This window comes from Chelonoidis abingdonii, chromosome 3, assembly GCF_003597395.2.
Source record: "Chelonoidis abingdonii isolate Lonesome George chromosome 3, CheloAbing_2.0, whole genome shotgun sequence".
In the NCBI taxonomy this organism is placed as follows: domain Eukaryota; kingdom Metazoa; phylum Chordata; order Testudines; family Testudinidae; genus Chelonoidis; species Chelonoidis abingdonii.
In genome coordinates, this window is record NC_133771.1 from 51900481 (window position 1) to 51911763 (window position 11283).

Here is an 11283-nt window from a genome sequence, read left to right on the forward strand (position 1 = left end):
TATCTAAGTGTTGTGATATTAAGCAAGGTGCTGGTTCTGAGTTGAATCACACACATTGGCATATACACTGTTCCCATGGGGACAGCTTACCTTGTATTTCTGTGAGTGTTCAGCAGATAAGGGGCTGGGACACTTGAGGACTGGGGTGTGACCCTAATAGCATCTGAATGGAAGAGGGCAAGGGGCTCACTGCGCTTAGGTAGTGAGTTTCAGCTGGCATGACCGGATCAGTGTACCCCACTACATTAATGTCATAAAGTGTATCTGATACGTGTGATGTAAAGTATCACTGGAAAACTAATACACTGATCATTAATAGTCTTGCATGGTGTATGTATGGTTAACACCCAAGGGAGCACACAAATATGAAGGAAATGTGGAACTAAATACGTTTGCCAGGCCAGTCTGCAGAGTAAACAAAGACAAACCTACACCTCCAGCCAGGTGTAATCAGAACTGATCAGCAGTCACAGGTCACATGGCCATTCATTTGCATCAGAGAGAGCAGGAACAAATTAGTTTGCATTTTAACAAACACCTGTGGTGGAAGAAACCAGCAAGTTTCTTCATCACCAGACTGCATATTGCCTTCCTCACATGTTGAATTAACTTTATTTTGGGGGGGTAACCTTCAGAAGAATCCATTTCAAAGGTTCACTGCACTATAAAAAGAGGGCAAAGAACCCCAAGTTATCTTTTGCCTAAGGAGACCCAGCATCCTATGGAAGGTCCTGAGGGAGATACAGTCAGAAATACTGGACAAGGAGTGACTGCTGAGAGAAACCATCTTAAATAAGACTGTTTAAATTTTAGACTTTTAGATACATGTTTTTCACTTTTAGTTGTTTGTGACCATATCTACCTTTATTTCCTTAATCTGTGTCCTGTTGTTAATAAACTTGTTTTATTTTAATCTAAACAAATGCAGTGCTATATTTTAATTGAAGTGATTGTTAACTCCAATTAATGTGATATTGACTCTTTAAAGGTGCAAACAAATCTTTATTATTCCTCTGAATGATCCAGAAAAGGGCTGGATATTGCAGAGCACATAGTTTTGGGAAAGTGCAGGACTGAGAGTGCATTGAAGTCACAGGGCTGATAGTACACAAAGCTTTTAGATACCAGAGACTGGCTAGGATGTAACAAGCAGGCTGTTGGAATCAGAGTGCTGACCCAAAGTGGTTAACACACAGACCACTCAGTGCATGCTTGTCTGCTGGTGTCCAGGTTGTGAGCCACAGCAGCAGAGAATTTCAGGCACCCAGGATTACAGAGAAGGCAGTGATACAACCCCTCACTGATCTGGAGTGCATCCCAGAATGTGATAGGGAGGCACAACAATTGTTAAACTGCAAGGCAAAATAAGGGCTGGCATAGTCCAGAGGTGAGTGTGCGGATGGTTAATCGGCTGATAGTATCAGAGAGTTAACAACCAGTTAGGCACAAGTAAGGGTGGGGGATAGCTCAGTGGGTTTGAGCATTGGCCTGCTAAACCCACGGTTTTAAGCTCAATCCTTGAAGAGGCCATTTAGGGATCTAGGGGAAAAAACTGCCTGGGGATTGGTGCTGCTTTGAGCTGGGGGTTGGACTAGATGACCACCTGAGGCCCCTTCTAACCCTGATATTCTATGATAAGTCCCTCTTGCTGGAGACAGAAGGTAATATGAGGTGACTCTCAGTACCCTAAGAACTGTTACAGGCAGCCAACAGAAAAAAAAAAGGCCAGTGCAAATTTGGCTGGCATTTACAGACTTCTTATCACAGAACAGGGAAATAACTATCCCAGTATATACAACATTGCTGTGATCACACCTGGAATATTGTATTTAGTTCTGGACCCCACATTACCAAAAAAGATACTGACAGACTGAAGGGAATTCAGGAGAAGCAATAAAAATGAGCAGGTGGATGATTGGGTTACCTAAGAGTGAAGAATGTGGCACCTATCCAGCAAAGCGCATTTTAAAGTGTACATGGGATTACTCACATGCTTAAAAATAAGTATGTTCTTTGCTAGATCTGGGTCTAAATAAGCTAGCTCTTGATAGATTATCTATAATATTAATAAGGGATGGGTGTGGTAAGAGCCTACAAACACTTAAAGGCTGTTAATATGAGGGATTTTTTAGGATTGTACAAAAGGGCATAACTAAAAGCGGTTAACTTAAATTAAGTAAAGGGAAAATGGAGGGGAAATGTCCTAACAGTGGAATGTTTTAAGCTATGGATCAGTCTCTAAGGAAGAAAATTCTCATCTCTCGTCTGTTAGTCTATAAGGTGCCACAGGATTCTCTGCTGCTTTTACTCATCTCTTATGACATTTAAAACAGTCTGGAAGAATTGCCAGTGAGAGTGTACTTGTGTTTTAGGGTCATTTGCGATAATTTGCTGAATGTAAAAATACCTCCTAAGAGACAATGTAAGAGGCAGCAGAACGCAGGTTGAGAAACACTTGGTAAAATTACTTCTGCTTCTAATGTTAGTGGCACTTTAAAGGGATAATGGAATGTGCATGAGCTGTGTCTATGCTTCTATTCTCTCTTTGACAATGTAACTCTATGGAGAAGTTGTCAGATAATATAGATTTAGAGTCTTCCAAAAGAGCTTCTTCTAGGAATGGCTCAAACATTTTTACATGTTCTTAACAATTGGAAGAAAAAACTCCTACTGTTTTTCTTGTTGTTTGTGTTTTTTAATTTTACATAATTGATGGGCAAAATTGAGAAAACAAATGATATTAAAATTATTAACTAACACTACTCACAAAAATTCAGAGTGAATCAGAAAGCAATAAGAACTGAAGTAAAGATATAATAAAAGATAATTTTCCTACACAGGAAAATCAAAACATTGGAAAATAGCTCTAATTTAGCAGTAGTGGATTTTGCTGAAAGTGTACATGGAGGAAATTCATTTAAGGATATTATTTTTTTTACATTTGATCCTCCTTCAAGACTGTATGCGGTCTTTTAATTCTTTCAAGGGTTAATGCTGATTCTAGTTCCAAATTGGCAGTTGCTTTAGATATATTTAACATATATTTGTGCATACTCCTTTTACACCAGAACCACCATTCGAGAAGGTTTTAAGATATCTGAGATATAGTAAAAAAGCAGAGTTATAGTATTCTGGTAAAATGCCAGTTTTATCAGTCTTAACTAGAGTTACCCAGGCTTGATGTACAAGATTTATATTAAAACGATATTGCTCCTGTGTTACTACCAATATGGTTGTCTTATACCTAGCAAAGCTGTATATATAATGTTAAACACAGTGGGTGAAATCCTGGCCTCAATTCAGTCAATGGCAAAACTCTAATTGGCTGCATTAGGGCTAACATTTCACCCATTTATATAGATCCATACACAGTACATATCTTCATGTCTGTCAGAGTGCCACATCTGACTGGTCATCTAGTTTTTCTGCAATCTAAGTACAAGGAAGACTCAAATAAATATTGCAACTTGAATGTTTGGACACTCAACAGATGCTCCAGCTCTGAGTAAAGAACCAATATATAGAATATTGGCTTGGTACTATATAGATACTGCAGCACTCAGTGAAACAAGACTTGTTGGCAAGTCGCAGCTAGAAGAAGTACGTGCTGGTTACACCTTTAACTAGATTGGCATATCTGAGGATAAAGGCAGATGCTCTGATCTGATGTGGTGTAATGCTATCCATTCTTCAATTGTCTGCAAATTTGAATCACTGTCAAAAGATGTTAGCAACAGATTTGTGCTTCTCCATATCAGTCTTGCTAAAGGTTGTTATGCTTCTGCCATCAGTGCATATGCACTGGCAGTGATCCATCCAGAAGAGGATAAGGAGGACTTTCATCCAACCTTGCTTAGTGTCATCAGGGCAATCCCATGTAATGATAAGCTGATCATTTTAGGTGATTTTAATGCCAGGGTTGGTCACGGCTATGTATCACGGGCTAACATGATAGAATATCACCTAGTTGGTAATGCAGACTTGAATGGCTTTCCAAATGTGCTGAGTACCACCTAGGCATCACCAACAAAGTCTTTCAACAGGCCAACAAGTATAAGATGACCTGGATGCACGCTTGTTCAAAACACTGGCACATGATTGATTATGTTATTGTACAACAAAGAGATCACCACAATGTCAGGCTCACTCATGTCATGAGAAGCACTTTCTGCTGATCTGACCATAGACTCATGAGAAATCAAATGTCCCTTCATATTGCTGTCAAGCAACAAAGACAGAGACTCAAGCCAGTGAAGAAAATCAATATTTCCAGCCTGGAAAACTGTGACAAACAGTTCCAGACAGAAACTCATGGAAGCATTTTCCTTGGCTACAGAATCCTCAGTGAATGGTGAGACAGCCTGGAAACATTTTCAGGGCAAAAAATCAGGAAGGTCTCTTTAGGTGCCCTGCAAAGTTTATTTTTGTATGCAGTGTTGTAGCTGTCAGTGCCAGAATATTAGAGACACAAGGTGGGTGAGATACTATCTTTTCTTGGACCAACTTCTGTTACTGAAAGAGACAAGCTTACAAGATACATGGAATTCTTCTCCAGGTTTGTAAAAGTTACTAAGGTTGTCTCAGCTATATACAAAATTTAACAGATAGCTCAGCAGTTTGTAAACGTTTAGTTAAGTTTAGTTGCTAAACTATCGGTTCGATCTTTTATTTAGTTGTTACACTACTAATACCCTTCCCAGACTTGAAGAAGATCTCTGTGTAACTCAAAAGCTTGTCTCTCTCACCAACCAAAACTGGTCCAATGAAAGATATTACCTCACCCACCTTGTCTCTCTCAGTTTATTTCTGTCATTCGGTTCTTCCGCGATGGAATGATGGCCAGACTGGTAGAAAATAGCAAGTTATTGGATCTATTTCAGATCACCAATGGCACAAACAAGGTTGCATGCTGGCTCCCACACATGTTTTTTCCAGCTATGGGTATGGAAGTGTTTTGTGATACTGGCCAGAAGAGTATTTATCCAGTTCCACACAGAGGGGCAGTTGTTGAATCTACAGTTTCCATCCTCGCATAAAGGTGGCAGATTTACTCATCAAGAAACTTTTATTTGCTGATGACTGTGCACTGTCTGGTCACTCGATTGATGACAGTCAATTTATAATTGATGACTTCACTCTGGCAGTTAATCACTTTGGTTTCACAATCAGCCTAAAGAAAACTGAAGTACTGTATCAACTCGTGCTGCAGGATGTGCATCCCTACCATATTATTAAGATTGGCAATACTTCTCTCAAGTCCGTGAAGATGTTTTGCTACTAGGGAGCATGCTGTCATAGAATGCCTCAATTCATTATGAGATTACCAATTGCATAGCCAAGGCCAGCTCTGCATTTGGAATGCTGTCACTCCACCTATGGAATGATAGGAGCTTCAAAATAAGCACTAAGATAAATTTCTCTCATGCAATTGTGCTCACAATGCTTCTATATGGTTGTGAGACGTGGATACGATATGGCTGCCTCATTAGGAACTTGATCATTTCCATATGTGTTGTCTTTATCTGTTATCAGGGTCAAGTGATGAGACAAAATTCCCACTATCAAAATCCTTAATCATTGTTGGATGTCTGGCATTCAAAGCATGTTCATAAAAGATCAGCCACAGCGGTCTGAGCATCTCATTCATATGACTGATTTGAGAATACTCAAAGACATATTTTATGGTCAGCTAAAGCAAGGAATCTGTTTGTATGTGGCTGGTAAATATGATATAAAGATATACTGAAGTCAAACTTAAAAGCTACCAGGTTGAACCCAACAATTGAGAAGCAACAGCCCATGAGAGAGCAAGGTGGTGGCAGATTTGTCATGTTAACCACTTTGAACCAGGCAAACTAACACTTTATATGAAAGATGTGAACAGCACAAAGCAGAGATACAACAGCCTGCAATGGCCCTGGATAATCTTGTCTGTCCCACCTGTAACTGTGTTTGAGGTTTTCGCATTGGTCTGATCTCATGCATAGATGCTAGCCTATAGTGTTTGCTGAGTCTTTGTATGTTGTATTAGTGTAAGACTCAATCACACATCACTAAAGAGTAGAGCAAAGTTTCATTATACTCTTGTAAAATAGTGCCAATAAGACCATAACCCACTAACACAGAATATTTCTGAGCAGTTAGTAGTGAATTGCATTAATGATCAGAGCTATGTTATTAACCTTGGCACTACTTCATTCAATATTAATAACATTTGAAATAGATTTAGGTATTATCTTCAAGTGAAAGCAATATATGTCTATAATTACAAATCAGTAATCAAAATCTAATAAATAGAGATAAAAAGGTCTTATTAGCTGTGTTAATAAATGATTGTATATTGAAACAGCATTATAAAGAAGACATATATTGCACATATGCACCTATGATGAGGTTATACAAATAATGTGAAGTACTTGTTGTGTTTCAGTTATTTCCACAAATAACTCTTATTGATGTCAGTAATAATGATTTATATTGTCATAGGTATGATCCTGCATGTACTCATTGTCTTCAAAAGGTGCAAGATCAAGCCCCCTAGTGTCTTTCATTCAGAAGGATCCCAAAACTTAAAAAATATGATAAAGCTCCCCCTTCCTGTTTGTAGCATAAGTCAAAGAAGAAAATTTTATTGTAAATATATGGAATTTGTTGCATCCACCACTGAAATGTAGCAATCTCTGGGGTAAAAATAAAATATAGTAACTATTTAGCTGTATTAAAGAGGAGAAAAATGGAGGGAGCAGTGAAGCAGGCAGTTGAAGACCTGACAGCAAGAAGGGTAGGAGGGAGGCTGAAGCAAACAACCAATTGGCAGATGGAAAATAATGTCCAGAGTTTGAATTGTCTAACGCAGGGGTCGGCAACCTTTGGCACATGGCTCACCAGGGCAAGCATCCTGGCGGGTTGTGCCAGTTTCTTTGCCCACTGCATCTGCAGGTTCGGCCAATTGCAGCTCCCAGCGGCCGCGGTTCGCCGCTCCTAGCCAATGGGGGTAGTGGGAAGTGGTGCAGGCCGAGGGATGTGCTGGCTGCTGCTTCCTGCTGCCCCCATTGGCCTGGAACAGTGAACTGCAGTCAGTGGGAGCTGTGATTGGCCGAACTTGTGGACACGGCAGGTAAACAAACTAGTCCGGCCTGCCAGGTGCTTACCCTGGTGAGCTGTGTGCCAAAGGTTGCCAACCCCTGTTCTAATGTCTAGGACTTGTGAAAGTTTGGGATTGGCCTTAGACATAAACCCATGCCAATCCCCAGTTGCTTCAGTGCTGTTTCTTGCTGCTGAGGGCCATTCTGTTCCCAGAGCTTAGTTCCACTGCTGGAAAGTGATATTCTGCTTCCTCAGCCCAAAATGGGAGATGGTGTTGTGACAGTTATGGCAAGTTCCTGCAATATCTTGGACAAGCCTTATTAAGTTAGTTTTAAGTACCTTAGGAGTTCATTGTGTTAAAGATGCAAATGTTTATGTACAATCCCACAATAATGTCTCTAGGGAAGAGACATGACTAATGTAAATCCTGTGAAGTGTTATGAGCATCAAAGATCTCATTGTGCCAGACAAGAATGAACTTTTAGTTGCATGGATTTCCTGGGAAATACTTGGGAGAAGGGAAATGCAAATTTCTACCTCCAGACCCAATCTTCTGAAGCTAAGCCTTGAGGAGAAACCCATTGTCTGCTGATAACTGGTCCCGGGATCAAAGGCCCAAGTGTCAAAAGGGAGTACGTCACAGATTCACCTGAGCAATAGGTGTTACAAAATTATAATCACAGAAGAATTCCTGGGTGGGATCTGAAGGACTGAATCCTACCAGAACCCCTAGTAGAGTTGGGGAGAGGGGTGAATGCTGGTAAGTTTATTAGCATGCATGTAGGTTCTTTTGTTGTATTTTTGTTGTTTTCTCTCTTTAAGAATAAATGTGTTTGTTCAGAAAGAGCTGTTTGGTAACTTCTAACTGTGGGCAATTATGTTGTCTATAGGCTCTGAGGAGAAAGCAAAGCAGGCCTGCTTAGGCAATCTGAATTTGCTGGGAAACTTACAGTGTAGGCAGCAAACTGTGCAGCCTGGAAATACCCCTGTCAGGATGGAGTGAGACATGTGTCTCCACCCAAGAGAGATGATCTGGAAGCCTGAAACCAAGCACCCTTACTGGACCATGGAGGAGGAATACAGCTCCATTCGGCCTGAACTGTGATAGCTGTACCTGGAGCCTAGAAGGCCTACCTCAGTTGTGAGCCTAACTGTGGGAAAGTGGATGGAAATTTGTAAAATGGTTTAGATACACATAATAAAAAATTTTAGCAAATGTTGATGGGGGAAAAGGTAACAGAAGTCCAACTCAGACTATTTGTAAAATTAGTTGTTTGTAAAAATTAGCAAAAAATTAAAATCACAAAGACTGAATTAGTCTCAACAAAATTGCATTACCAATATAACGCAAGGACTATAAACCAGGAAAATGCGGAACCAGAAGTTAATGTACTAAACTTGGCATGTTGTCATGACCTGCCAGCTAGAATTGTGACATCAACAAAAAACCATTTCCCTCCACCTTCACTGTCCTGTCCCTTCTTCCCTTTGTGTCTATCTGTTTGTTAAAAGGAGGAAAAGTGGCCCTCTGTGAGAGGATGTCATAGGTTTCACCCCCACTCTGATCTTTAGGGTACAGATGTAAGGATCTGCATGAACACTTCTAAGCTTAATTACCAGCTTAGATCTGGTTTTGCTGCCACCATCCAGATGTCTGAGTCATCTGGAAAACTCTTGTCTTCCTCCGCAAAACCTTCCCCTCCCTGAGTAGCCTTGAGAGACTCCTCCACCAATTCCCTGATGAGTCCAGATCCAATTCCCTTGGATCTAAAATACAAGGAAGAATTACTCCTTCCCCCTCCCTTTTTCCCCGCACCAATCCCTGGTGAGTCCAGATCCAATTCCCTTGGATCTAAAAAAACAGGGAAAAAGATCAATCAGGTTCTTAAAAAGAAGGCTTTTATTTAAAGAAAAGAAAGGGGGAAAAAACCCCTCTGAGAGACAGCATACAAGTTGATCTCACAGACAACAGATTTAAAACACAGGAAGTTTCCCTGGGAAAACCTTAGTACACACAAGAATACCCAAATTTGTTTATTCCCCTAATTGCACAAAGACAAGTTACAAAAGAAAATAAACATAAACCTATTTATTCCTTTCTAAAACTTACTACTCTGATAAGAGGCTGGTTACTTCATCTTTTCCACTGCCGCTGAAACTGAAACTGACTCAAACAAAGGAAACTTCCCTCCTTTTGAAACATCTTGTTCCCCCATTGGTTCCTCTCGTCAGGTGTCAGCTAGGCTAGGTGAACTTCTTAACCCTTTGCAGGTAAAAAAGGCATTAACCCTTAACTATCTGTTTATGACAGGGGGTATGCTCACACGCTGGCCCTGCAAGAGCTGAGTTGGCAGATGGTCCAATAAGCTAATTAGCCTGCAAATGGGAGCGCTTTAGGCTGGAGGCAGCTAATTAGAGAGAAGCTCACCTGTGAGGGAGAGGTGGAATGTCTACAATAGATAGGAAATTGGAAACAGATGGGGAAGCAGAGAGAAGTCTGAAGTCACTCCTTGGAAGAGGCAGGGAAATGCAGCAAGGGACAGGGAATGGACCTCAGCTGCTGTATAGAGAGTCTCTAAGCTGAAATGTGGAGCAGAGGTTGGGCTTGGGTTCCCCTACCAGCCACTAAGGGAGTGACACTACAAGGCAGTGAATGGAAAGACTGCCTAGGACTGCTGAATGATGACTTTGGTAACTTGGAAGGGAGAAACATGTAGAGCAGTGATACTCAGACCTCATTGGTTCAGGAGCCAAATTAGTGATCAATATTACCCAAAAGAGCCACAGTAATGTGAACTCATTGTTTCATTTACTATAGTACTATATATTCATATTTAAACAGTATGATGGGAAATATTTAGCTTTTATATATAATTATTCTCATAGCACAATGACTGACCTGCTATTATTATTTTATCAACTACAATTGGTTAATGACAGTAAAAGCATCCTGATTGGTTAATAACTTAGATTGGTTAATAGTTAAATCATACAGGGTTTTAATATCATGTGCTGCAAAGAGCCACAGAGACACATTTAAGAGTCACTTGTGGTTCTTGAGCCTGAGTCTGAGTATCAATGGTGTAGAGTGACCTGGCCAGAGGGCTGAGTCATGAAGAGGAGAGCTGTGGCTCCTGAAAGTGAGGGAGGAGCTGCAGAGGAGAAATTGACCGATCCAATCCCCAGAACTACCAGGAGTTGGCACCATCCAGTAGTAATACAAGAAGTCAGTAATGGACTGTGCTGACAAGCACCCCGAGGTGAAGGGCAGAGAGAGAGAGACTGAAAGGCAGTTGAACCCCGCCATGAGGGCCCATAATGGAAAAAGAACCGCTCAGTAAAGATGAAAATGGAAATGCCCACAGTACAGACTTTCTTTGCTGAGGGAAATTGTCTCTTAGTGGGATTCTGGAATTGCCACCCCATAGAAGAGAGCTGAGAAGCGACAGGGGCAGGTCCCTGCTATGTGGGGGCAGATATGAGAGGACCAGCAGAGACTGTGGGAACCCCAAGTGTATTTACATGGTGTGGGTAGCTGGTCAACAGCAGCAGTTGTACAGAATCCTGCAGGAAAGAATCAAGAAGAGTTGTAAAATCCAGGAATGGTAAAGGTGCTCCAGGCCCAGGAAGCCAGAGGCCCAACCCCGAAGGTGCTATGGTTGTGGGAGCAGGGGGCACCTGACGAGGGAGTGCTCCTATTTGAAGGGAAGCAAATAGCCTTACCAGGAGGCAAGGACTGTGGTTAGGGCCCAGAGAGCTTCACCAAATAAGTGATTGGGTCAGAGGAGGACCTGATTTTGGTGTGAGGAAAGGGGCCTTGTAAAGAGGCATTACCCCCGCAAGGAAAAGAAAGGGAGTCAGGGAAAGGGCCAAGATCTGAGGAAATAGAGAAAAGAAGAGACAGGGTCCCATAGGAATGGCAGAGAACTCCAAGAGGCAGGTAAAGAAAGGTAAGGTGAAATTGGAGGGGGGGAGAGAGAGACCCCCAGGGAGCAGGCTGCAAAGAAGTAGTCTACAGTCACTCCCTGGGAGGATGGAGCTTGGACTGGCAAACCCAGAATGAGGGGAAATCCAGATAGGTAGGAAGAAGCCCAGGGAAACAGCAAGGGATAGGACCATACAGCCTTTGACTGCTTGTTATAAGGTTCCTGGGCTGGAATCACAGTATACAGGGCAGGTCTGGGTTCCCCCTATCAG